Genomic DNA, 12,234 nt, shown 5'->3' with positions numbered 1-12,234 from the left:
CTATTTGGCAATTATTTACTAAAGATAAATATAAGCCTCCTCTATGACCATGCAACTCCATTCCTAGGTGTGTGCTCATGAGAAATGAGTGGGCATGTGCACCAAAAAAACGTTAAGGAAGACTGTTCATAGCAAGAATGTTCAGGGTCACCTGGGTGGCTCAGTCCAATAAGTCCCGGACTCTTGGTTTCGGCTCAGGCTCTGATCTCAGGGTCATGAGATGGAGCCCTGTGCAGCTTCTTCGGCCTCCGAGCTCAGCCTCTGAGTCTGCTTGCAATTCCTTCCTCCTCCCTCTCCCCCGCCTCCTACCCCTCTCCCCCTTGGCCCCCCCCAACACTCCGTGCTCTCTCTAAATAAAATTTTTAAAAATAAAAATGAATGTTCGTAGTTGCTTTATTCATATTAACCACATACTAAAAACAACCCTAAAATCCAACAGAATGGATAAACAAATGTAGTATGTCCATCCAATTCAACTATAAATCAACAATGAACTAGAATGAATTACTACTACACACAGTAACACGGATCAGTCTCCCATACATTATTATGTTAATGTGAAAGACATACACAAGAATCCCTTAACTGCATGAAGACTGCCTGAAGACATACACAAGAATCCCAAAACTAGTAGCTGGAGTTTTTAAAAACCATAATGTGAAAAAAGAAATCTGAATATGGTGACCTTCAGGTTTGTAGTGAGTGAGATAAAAACTGACCAGAAGGGGAAAGAGGAGAAAATCGGGGGTTGCGGAAGAGATCCCTATCTTGACCTGGGCGGTGTTCACACATGTCAAAATTCACTGAGCAGGACACTTTGGAATAATGTGTTTTACACTTTATTGTATGTATGTCATACCTCATAAAATAAAATATCTCTAAAGCACCTAATGTCTCTACAATGAGGGTAGTAGGATTCAAAAAGGGAATAAAAATCTCAACTTGTTGGGCTATTCCTTTCAGACCTAGAAGATGAGACCCTATTCCTATTAGAAGCATAGAGGGTTGATTAATTGCCGGAGTCAGATAATGAATCTAATAAGTCCCACACACTGCAAACTTACCTGTTCCTAAATGTCGACGAGCTTTCCTGAAGCCACTCCATATCCGTGGGGTCTTTACATTAAGAACCCCCTCAGTCCTCAGTCTAGCCTATACTTTCTGAGTCAGAGGTCCCAATTTGCTTTCTACTGGTACGTGTCCAATTTGGCCTTTTAAAGCTTTGAGAACAGCATCTGACTTTGTTTTACACCCTCATCGGCAGGGGCTAATTAAATCCCTCTTCAGCTATAAAGGCAGAATGTCAAAATTCACAAGATATCACCACATTCCCGAATTGTGATGAATGCGTACACCCTGAGGAAAGAGAAAGCTTCATTCTCGTTAACAGCCATTTTGATGCCTGCCCCTTACACAGCCAAGGTAGCAAGAACTTTAACTTCCCTGGGAGAGCACCATGAGCCACGGCCCACCATTCTAAGAGAAAAATCCACAAAGCTAAACCCCTCCCTTCTTCCACCATTCATAATACTGTGCTACCCAGTCGTTGAAAAGGCCCTTAATATGCAAATCTTTATGTTTTAATGACTCTCGAAGGCAAATTCTTTTCAATTGCATCACAATGAAAAACCCTTAATTTGATAGTCTTTGATCCCCCTTTGAAAACCTGCCGTTAATTTAGTGAAATGGGTGAATTATGAAGGTACCTCGTCTGTGTTCAGCTTGGGGAAAGAAAAAGGACGAGATGGTTAAAAAAAAAAAAAAAAAGCCTGGTTTCAAAGAAGCAGCTTGATGCTTTGGTGTTCTGGTAAGCGGTATGCCCAGTCAACAGCAAGATGTAGTTTTTGTGAAAAGCAGATACTATTGTGTAGGCTCAACAGGGTGACTGGTTAAGTGTCCCAAATGAAATCATTCAAAAAAAATTAGCAGTTTTACACAGTTTAGGCAAGTGTTTTTAAAAGCAACAACTTGTTAAATGCAAAGCCACATAGTCACAACGGAAAACAAAGCTTCTTTGGGGGTGGGGAGGTAAAAAGTAACAACTACACGCAGGATTTTATTTAAATACACTGTAATAGAATAAGCTGGTTTTCTCCTCTGGAAATGCCTCAAAATAGGTTTCACTTCATAAAAGTCTATATAAATGTCAAGATATTGGAATGCGAGAATTATAAAACCGGCTAGGTGTATTAATTTTTCTACATACCTGTGGTTTTTTTGATTCCAGTACTAGCTTACTCGCGTATATTCACTCCTATTTTTCAGCAATCACTTCTGGAAGCTCCCGTTTTGGCTTCCACACTGCCACCTGTAGACATAAAAGAGAAATAAACCTTATGCATTATTCATCAACCACGCATCTTTTCTAAGCAACTAACAGGGACAATTGGGGCAAAAGTAGCAAAGTCTTTGCTCCAAGAGATTTTTTTAAAAAGTGTTCGTTCTCCTCTGTGTGGAAATTCTTAAGGAGTCCCTCCCGGGAAGGTTGGATAAATTACTTAGAAATCGAAACAGATTAAATCTCACATCAACACCACTCTGATCAGTCCATTAAGAGATGGAGTCACAGAACCCATCCACATGCCAACCCACAACCATTCCGAGATCTGCCACTTCAAATCAGAAGACACTTTAACCACTTTGTTAACTAGGGAATTGAGAATTCTGTAAATTACCACAAAGAAGAAAAAAACATGAGGGAGCGATCCAGGCAAAGCGCACTTGCTCACATGGCTGTAAAATATCTATTAAAAACAGTAATATCAATTCTCAAATGAACCAGTGCCTTCTCCATCCTAAACAGCAGTTAGGTGGGGTTTTCCTCAGAATGCCATGTTCCCGTCGTGAGTGTGAATGTAGAGCGCTGAAAGAAAGGGCTTTCCCAAAACCCCACAGATTTTAACACAGGTAGGTCTTTTTTACTTTAAAAGGAAAAAAAAGTCACATGTACCCAAATCTAAGAGTAGAAGAAGCAGACCAAGCAATAAATGAAAATCCACGAACTCTCAAGTCAAAGCAGCCATGAGGTGAGGGACGTGTGTGCGCGCGCGCGTGCGAGAAGAGTCAGAGATAGAGACACACACAGATTTTAGAGTTATTGAGGGTAACAGAGCAAAGCAGGGTGTGTTTTGTGTATGTAAGGGAGAGCGAGGGAACAGAGACAAAGATTCTAGAGTGAATTGAGAAAAACAGACGGAACCATGGGGTGCTGCGTGTGTGCCCGCGCGTGAGACAGACAGAGACAGACACAGATTTTAGAGTGAACAGAGTAACCCCGCGCCGCGCAGCTCTTTACCTCCCGGGTCCCACCGTCCACAGAGAGCAAGTGCCCCAGCTCCAGCACCTTAAGCCAAAGACACAAGCCCCACCCCCACCCCAGCCCCACCCCCAGCCCCACCCCCACCCCACCCCCACCCCACCCGCTAGGCGAGAGAGCGCCGGGAGCCACCCAGCCGGCAAGGCCCGCCGAACCCGCAAAGCCCGCGGGCTTTTCTCTGGCCCCACCGGAGGGACCCATCCCCACTTACCCGCGATTCACTTTAACGCCCGGGAAGCCTGCTCGGGTTTTCAGAGTTGCCGCAAATCCAAGAAAATCCAGTCTCCTCGAGCCACTGTCCTCCTTCCCCCTAGGGCGGACATTCGCACACGCTCACACTCCCTCCCTTCCCAACCCCGAACACGCGCTGGGCCATCCCGAGAGGCTCTTTGGGGGCCGGCCAGCGACCCGTCCTGCTCCCACGTGCCTCCATTAACCCTTCGTCCAAACGTGCACAAGGCGCCAAGTGCATGTGCACCGTCTGCCTTCAGAGAGAAGTTCGGCAAACCCCACCCCGCCCCACCCCCCGCACACAATCACACACCCCACTCCGGCCCTGAAAGCGCCAGCGAGCGCGCGGGCTCGGGCACCCGGGGGCAGACAATACTCCAGCAACTCCTGCCTTCCCCGCACGCGCCCCGGCGGGTCCCCCGCCACGCCACTCTCGCGTCTCCCCGGCTTCCTGCAGTCCCGAGGGCCCAGAGCGGCGGCCTCCGGATGGTTGCTAGGTGTAGACGGCGAAGAAGAGAGACCCGCACGCACCACCGAGATGGGGGGCGGGGGGCGGTCGCCGTCCTTCAAAGCCGCCCCGGGGCTCCGCTCCCGAGAAAGCGGCGGGGGTGGGGGCTGAGACCCGAGGGGGAGAATCCCCAGGGAGGCAGCTTCTCCGCACCTCTTCCCCACCTCGCACAGCGCGCGCGCACCAGCGTGCACACCAAGGGGCCGCGCACCTTCCCGCTGCCCCCGGACCCACCCGGCCCTCGCCCCCGAGCTCGGTGGCCTGGACGCCAGGGCATCCGACCCGCGGCGGCTCCGGAGGGGGCAGAGCGCCGCGCTCGGGGGTGCCCACCTGCGCGCAGGGTAGCCGACGCGGCCGGTGCGCCGCCCGCCGCGCCGCGTCCGCCGCAGGAGGAGGTGGAGGCGGCCCGAGCCCCGGACTCCACACGTCTCCTCGCTCCCCAGCCGTGCGGTCCTCGCTTCCTCTCCTCCGCGAGGGTGAGCCTCCCACCTAGCCCGCAGGTTCTGCCACCGGCCCGCGGCCCGCCCGAGCCAGAGCTGTCCTCCCCGCCCCTTTCCCGCCGCCCCGCGCAGCGCGCGCTCCGCCCCCCGCCCGCCCACCCCCCACCCCCGCCCGGGCGCAGCCGGGGGCTGCGGGCCCCGGGCCTCGAGTCGCCGCTCCCCGGATCCGGGCGGGGGGGGCGGGGTTCCGCCCAGACCCCGCGCCCCTAACCCGCTCCCCTCTCCCGCGCCGGCCGCGGCCGCCCGCACTCACCCCGCGGTCAAGGGTGTGGGCACCGCACGCTCTGCCCTCGGTCTTCCGGCGTCGCCGCTCCCCGCCAGGCACCTTCCACGGCCCAGAGGGTGCCTCGTTTCTTGGGGGAAACGGGGGTTGGTGAAGCGGGGTGGAGTGAGCCAGAGAGAGAGAGAAGGCAAAGAAATTAGCATGTCAACTGCCAGGGGATACAAGTTGCTGCCTGTGCCTTGTTTCTGTTACATTAAATACCTGGATGTGCTGCTTTCCTCGTTAAAACCGCAGCAATATTCAGAGGCATGAATGTAAGATTTCCAAGCTCATTGGTTGTAGGGGCTTTTAAAAAACCTAATGATGCAGTAGACAACAGATTCACTCTCTTTAAAAAGTTACTTAATATATGTGGCCACATTTCTTATTTTAAATAATAGCAAAATATAAATAACAGAACAGCTGTGTTTTACAGAAACACATCCAGTTTGTGTTATTTAAGCCCTCTGTAATTATATTAATTGGATTTGTTTTAAAGCGTATTTTAGGTATTTCTTAAGAAAATGGGCTCAGAATTTAGGGATTAGAAATACATAATTTTTAATTTGGCTTTTTGCCATTATTCTAAAATATCAATTTCATGGAAATTATTAAATGTGGTTGTGTAGAAAAATGGATCTTTATTCTCCCGAGCTGGCAACATTCTTAGATTTGGCAAAGGGCAGACTTTTTTTTAACGAAGAAATAATAAAATTCTCATTCATTTTCTAGGGATGGAATATCTATCTGGTTTAGCAGCTTTTTCTTTAGTGTTTTTCTCTTTGAGGCAAACTTCCTTTCTGTTTCCTCTTAAATTTGTTTTCTTCAAAATTTCCCCCTAAATATAAATAAAGCTATGGATGCCAGGATTTTTGAGCCTTTGTTTTCCTGAAGGGATAGGAAAATGAATTATGATCGATTATCAAAATCAACTCCAGGCTCATGATACTAAATTTCACACTGATTAACTCTGTTTTTCAACTCGGCTTTTAGTAATTTAACCTGCCACTTGAGAACCAAGAGTTTTTTTAAGTTTTGTCCCTATAAGAATGAAATGTACACTTTTTAATTAACATTTTGAACCAAAATTAAATTGACTAATGAAAAGCATATTCGTAGTGCATTTGTTGCTGGGTAAATGAGGACAACGTGGATGATAAACAGCATTCTGAAGAAGAGGCTCTGAAGCAAAGAAAACAGTCTTTAGAAAAACTGATGATCCCCTTTTCAAGGCAAGGATAACAAATACCAGTAATTATGCAAAGAATGACTGCTGCCTCTCTTCTCTCTGCTTTGGTTTTGTGGCTGGGCCTGCATTTATCTCTTTTGATCATCATAATAAAAGTAAAGTAATTCAGCATTCCGGTGACATTGCTTAGTAAATTAGCAATTTGAAAATGCTTTTATTACCTAATTAATCCAAGTAAATGCCTCCGATAAATCCGATTTTACTCTTACTTTTTTTTTTTTTTTTTTGGTGCTTCCAGAGAAACACTTTGTGTGAAATAAAAACAGCTAAGGCTAGCTCAAGAACAATTACCATCTAGACTCTTGGTGCATCTGTGTCACAATAGGGTTGATATTATGTGACCTTTGGGTCTTAAATTATATATATTGGTTATGAATTGCTCATCGGCTACTTCTTTAATGAGTTCCAGCTTGTTTGCTCTGCCCAGAAGCGTATTTTATTTCTTTATGTCTGCCTTACAGAGCTTACCTTTGCCTAAACTGTTTTCATGGATCTTCCACCAAAGACTCAGATCCTAATCCATAGCTCACTTGACAACCATCTTTGTCCTTCAAGTTGTCTCCCTTGAGGTCTTTGGTAAAAATCCAGCATGATTAACCATCCAGAATTGGACAGAGTACTCTGTCAAGCACGATTCTAAGAGATAACAATCAGATTTCTCAAAACCAAGAGGGTGTGTCTCATTTGAATAAAAAGAAGAAACAAAACTGGCAAATCCGTTTTGTTCAGGTCAAAACCAAGCCAACAAAATCACAATCGAGATCCTTTCTAAGCCTGAATTATGCTAAGAGATATATAAAAAGCACAATCCAAATAACTTCATCTGTATTTTCTTTCACCACTACAAATCCCTTGCCTCACTGACCAAATACCATTAGATTTCACGTTTCCCTTTTAAGGTCCCGTGCTATCGAGAATTTTTCACTGATCTTTCAATAAGAAAGTGCAACCAGACACTCCTCTGTCTCCAAGGGAATCTGTGTCCCTCTCCATTTGTCTTTTAAAGTTGTTTTTTGAAATGTCTATCTATGACATTGATAAGGATAGATTTGAACATCCCATGTAGACCCATGGAGGGGGAGTTCCGATGACCAGTCCAAATTCGGAACAGTGAGGTTGAAACAAAACACGAGTTTGTTGTAAGAGCTTAATCCTATCGCATGTCCCATTCTGATCCTCACCCCAGCACAGAGTTCAGTGACACACCAGCTTTCCCCCCTTGAGCAATTTTCTCCTGATAATTATTTTCAACAGTATTTTGTTCATTTGCTCTTTGGGCTGTGTTATAACTCACAGAGAGCCCGAACCTAAGCATAGTCCTCTCTCCTTTCTTTTCTGTGATAATTGAGGATGGGAGATCCTTTATGGGGGAAGAGGAGATGATAGGGACAGCTCTTTTGCCAGAGTTTCCGCTTCTGACTCTAAGAAAAGCATGATCTGAGTTTCTTCACTTTGGTTGATTGGGATTAGTGAGCAACATCATTGATTCAAATTTGAAGAATGCCAGACTTTAATTGGTCTCCTGGTGCTAGGGAACTCTGTCACCAGGTTATCACACAAGACAATGATAGAGACAATAGTACCCATGTAATGCTCAGATTGAAATGTTGATGCTCTAAGCTAAGTTACTTAAAATGTGTGTGTGTGTGGGGGGTGTAAATGTATAATTCAAAGCTAAATATACACCTGAATACTTAAAATAGATCCTTCAGTTATGAAGCTCTTTGTAAGCTCTCTTATGGTTTTTGGGTATGTGATAAAATAAAGAGTACTTCAATATTTACCTTACAGGAGAGTACCTTTTTAAAAAAAATTTATTGATTTATTTTATGTAATCTCTATGCCCAACATGGAGCTTGAACGCATGACCCCGAGATCAAGAGTCCCATGTTCTTCTGACTGAGCCAGCCAGGTGCCCCCAAAAGTACCTTTTTCTTTCTTTCTGTTTTAAAGATTTTATTTATTTCCTCATGAGAGAGGCAGAGACACAGGCTGAGGGAGAAGCAGGCTCCATGCAAGGAGCCTGATGTGGGACTTGATCCTGAGACTCCAGGATCAGGCCCTGGGCGGAAGGCAGGCATTAAACCGCGGAGCCACCCAGGGATCCCAAGAGTACCTTTTCCTGATCCAGATTTTCCCATAAATTTCCCAAAACCAAATATTTAACCATATCATTTCATGATAAAAGGAAGGAAGGAAGGAAGGAAGGAAGGAAGGAAGGAAGGAAGGAAGGAAGGAAGGAAGGAAGGAAGGAAGGGAGGGAGGAAGATAGGGAAGAAGAAAGGAAGGGAGGGTTAAGCCAGTGTGATAGATGGGGTGAGTACATGTATGACTCATCAGCACAACTGTTGAGTACATCAGGTTAGTCAGATCATGGTTTCCTCCCACATGGACCATTTTGTTTTGATCTGCTTCATGGCTGCCAATCAAAACCTTATTCCACAGCGCAAACATTGTTGGTCACTAGATGTTGTGGGTGAAATTGTGTCCCCAAAAAAGATATGTCGACGCCCTAACCCATGGTACCTGTGAATATGACCTTATTTGAAAATAGGGTCTTTGCAGATGTATTTAAGATTTAAGATGTATGTTGAGATGAATTCATACGGAAGTAGAGTGAGCCCTTCATCCAATACGACCCGTGTGTTTGCTGGAAGAGAAGAGACAGACACAGAGGAAGTCGGTCCCCTGAGGATGAAGGCAGAGATCAGACCCAGTTAGGCTGTCGCAAACCAAGGAACACCTGGGATTACCTAAAATGGGAAGAGATGAGAAAGGATCCTTCCTTAGGGGCCCTGCCAGTGCTTTGATTTTGCACTTCTAGCCCCCAGGACCCTGAAACAATAAATTTTTGTTGTTTCAGCCAACCCACTGTGTGGTACTTTGTTACCACAGCCGGAGGAAACCAATATACCAGGGAATCATCAACTCTTGGTAATGCCAGCCCATAATCTTCCATATCCGGCACAGAGAAAATGCTTAATTGTAGAATGTTTAGGATCAATAGGCTGTCAGAGTCAGCTCTGCACTTGAAGCACAGCAGCAGGGGAAAAATCATCCAGGAATTGGAAGGAATCTTGAGAATTTACCTAATCTCATGGTTCCTACAAGATGGGAGTTGGCTACAACAGAGATTCATAGAGTCACAGAATCTTAACGTGTTCAAAGGATGTTGGATATTTTTCTCTTTTTTTGAGATTATGCGATACCTCGGTGGCGTGGCTTTAAACTGTGCAGGATGGGGTCCTCAGCACACATTGCACCCCCAACGCCCAACATGCCCCACTGATTCAATCCTACCTCCAGTTGTTGGGTTATAATAGCTTCCTCCCTTTGTGTTAAAGCATTTGGTCTTCAGTAATCCCAAATTAAAATGTAAATGAGTCTGGAAGACTTCCCAGCCTGAACTCATGTCAGTTCCCAACTTGTATGTTTATCAGTTCATCATTATATCCCCCCGTTGCCTAGTAGAATGCTGAGCTCATTAGGAGCTCATAGAGTATCCTCCATAAATATTTGCTCATAGAGTATCCTCCATAAATATTTGCCAAGCTGAAGTGAGAAGCCGAGATTACTAGAAGCTCAGTGAAGGTTGAATCGGAGAAGAGGAAGCAAAGGAGAGCCCAAAACATACTTAATCTCAAAGTTTGATATAGAAGCCCTAGGCTTGGGGCGCCTGGGTGGCTCAGTTGGTTAAGTGTCTGCCTTCAGCTCAGGTCATGATCCTGGGGTCCTGGGATCAAGCCCCATGTCAGGCTCCCTGCTCAGAGGGAAGCCTGCTTCTCCCTCTGTCTTTCTCTCTCAAATAAATAAACAATCTTATTGAAAGAAAGAAAGAAAGAAAGAAAGAAAGAAAGAAAGAAAGAAAGAAAGAAAGAAAGAAAAGAAGAAGAGAAGAAGAAGAAGAAGAAGAAGAAGAAGAAGAAGAAGAAGTCGTCCTAGACTTGACTCCGATTGTGACATGGGACTGGAACAGAGGAATGACAGGTCAGCTAGGAGCTTTATTCTCTTTAACTTCTCCCAGTCTGGGAAGCATTTGTGGCCCTAAAGGGTAGTGTGGAGGCAGGGCGGCAGGGAGGCTTTCAGCCTAACGGCTTCCACCAGCTCTCACCCCCTCTCCAGCCATTTCCCCTAAAATATCTAAACTGAAGAAAAATAATGTATTTGCAATGCAAATGCAGCCTCCAGCAAGCCCCAGCAGGACCCCCTATGCTTACCTCCAGCTCCAAATTCCAATTAGATGCAGCCCCTGTGTCCTTCCTTAATGGAAATACTGGAGCTGCCACTGCCAGTGAGGAACTCATTTTGAAATGTGTGCTGAGGACAGACCTCAATATAAACCCACAGTCAATATCAGAAATCCTCCCACTTCATATACGATCGGTAAAAGAACCACATACTTTTGAGACAAGTCTGCACCACTTGAACATGAATAGAGTGGTTCTTTGGTCAGAAGTGCCAGGAGAAATAAAAAGGGAAGTGTCGATTCTTTGAAGAAAGGAAGACTGGGATAATTCTGTGTGTCTGTTGTTGGACCTCGATACCTAGACTCTAAAAACTTCTGAAAATGTATGAGGCAGTTCAGGAGCTGCTTGAGATCTCACTGGATTTATTCCCTTACAAAAATGTGCGGGAGCAGCTCAACTGTAGCTCACAAATTGAATCAAAGCATTACAGTAGAAGGCAAACAGATTTTATATTAGATTTTTTTTTATTTTAAATTGGGCCCCTGAAGAAAAGTTGGCAATCCAAAATGTTAGTGGTGATAGTATTTTTGTTACGATATTCGCAGTAAAGGGTCACTCTTTACAGGGTGCGTGAACTCCATCAACCACTAAACCTACTTGATGGTATAATTAGGGTGGCTGATTCCATGTCTGGAGATGCCACCCAGCAGGTGGGGCCCAGGGCACTAAACCTTGAGGTGTGTGTCTGGGAGGGGAGCAGGGTAAGGGTAGCCAATCCCAGCCAGAAATGAGGACAGAACTGCCCAAGGCCCAAGGGATCATTTAAATATTCCCTGAGTCCCCAACCCCAGGGACCTGCAACCTCCAGCGGCTCCATTTCCTGCCTTATATTTCTCTGTAACATCTGTTCCCATCAGCATCCTTTATAGTTTACTCATTTATTTTTACTGTCCACTTCTCCCCACTAGAATTATACATTCCCTGAGGGCGGGGTTTTTTGTCTATTGTGTTTACTGCTGTGGCCCAGGCACCTGCAACAGTGTCCGTTGCATTGTAGGGGCTTGATGAATATGTACTACAATGTCATATATTTCTGGAATAGAACCAAAGAATGGGGCAGCCCGGGTGGCTCAGCGGTTTAGTGCAGCCTTCAGCCCAGGGTATGATCCTGGAGACCTGGGATCAAGTCCCACGTCGGGCTCCCTGCATGGAGCCTGCTCCTCCCTCTGCCAGTGTCTCTGCCTCTCTCTCTCTCTCTCTCTCTCTCTCTCTGTCTGTCTTTCATGAATAAATAAATAAAATCTTAAGAAAAAGAACCAAAGAATGCCCAACGTGCCCGCCTAGTCAATAGGATAAGCCAGTTCATTTTTTTGTCTGATATTATTTTGCTGTAGCAAAGATCTGATAATAATGAGATAGTGTACAAAGTCAACAAGAACATTCATGACAAGCACTTTGGTTTCTTCCTCTTCAGCAGTTCAATTTTTATTTCTGAACGTATTTACATAGATCTCCCTGACAATCTTTGAATCATAGGACTTGTCTGTTTGAGACTGTTCTTTGGCACAATTTGGTCTTTCCTTGCTTTCTGTGTAGAAGTCCAAGTGTTCCAACCACAGAGGTGAGGAAGGGAGTCTCTGACTCAAAGAACACAAGATTCAGGTGAGGCCCCCCTCCGGACAGCAAGGACAAGGCAAGGCACTTAGGACTTAGGGCTTTCTACCATCTTTTCTCTCTAGTCTCTATTCGGCTAAGGGGTCAGGTCCCTCCTTCTGGTGCCGAGGGTCAGAGATCCCCAGCCCTGGAAGACTCACAAAGCCTCCCGCACGGTTTCAAGACCTCTCCTGGTCCCTGGCTCAAAGGAAAACCTACGGGTTGGGATCCCTGGGTGGCGCAGCGGTTTGGCGCCTGCCTTTGGCCCAGGGCGCGATCCTGGAGACCCAGGATCGAATCCCACGTCGGGCTCCCTGCATGGAGCCTG

At 45.9% G+C, this 12,234-nt stretch overlaps 2 long non-coding RNA genes across 3 annotated transcripts in view; one reads left to right on the top strand and one right to left on the bottom strand.

Annotated features, from left to right (window-relative positions):
• LOC144309185 (uncharacterized) overlaps window positions 1-4,577 on the bottom strand; it is a 109,800-nt gene extending 105,223 nt beyond the window's left edge. For both annotated transcript variants that reach the window (XR_013375270.1, XR_013375271.1), the window contains exons 1-3: window positions 4,386-4,577; window positions 3,528-3,626; window positions 2,207-2,308 (exon numbers count right to left, since the gene is read on the bottom strand). This is a non-coding gene — a long non-coding RNA (uncharacterized LOC144309185). The remainder of the gene's footprint in view (window positions 1-2,206; window positions 2,309-3,527; window positions 3,627-4,385) is intronic.
• LOC144309187 (uncharacterized) overlaps window positions 4,402-12,234 on the top strand; it is a 310,376-nt gene continuing 302,543 nt past the window's right edge. Inside the window, exon 1 of the long non-coding RNA XR_013375273.1 lies at window positions 4,402-4,531. This is a non-coding gene — a long non-coding RNA (uncharacterized LOC144309187). The remainder of the gene's footprint in view (window positions 4,532-12,234) is intronic.

This window comes from Canis aureus, chromosome X (genome assembly GCF_053574225.1).
Source record: "Canis aureus isolate CA01 chromosome X, VMU_Caureus_v.1.0, whole genome shotgun sequence".
NCBI lineage: Eukaryota > Metazoa > Chordata > Mammalia > Carnivora > Canidae > Canis > Canis aureus.
The sequence above is the reverse complement of the archived record's forward strand: the minus strand, read 5'-3'. Positions and strand labels throughout refer to the sequence as shown.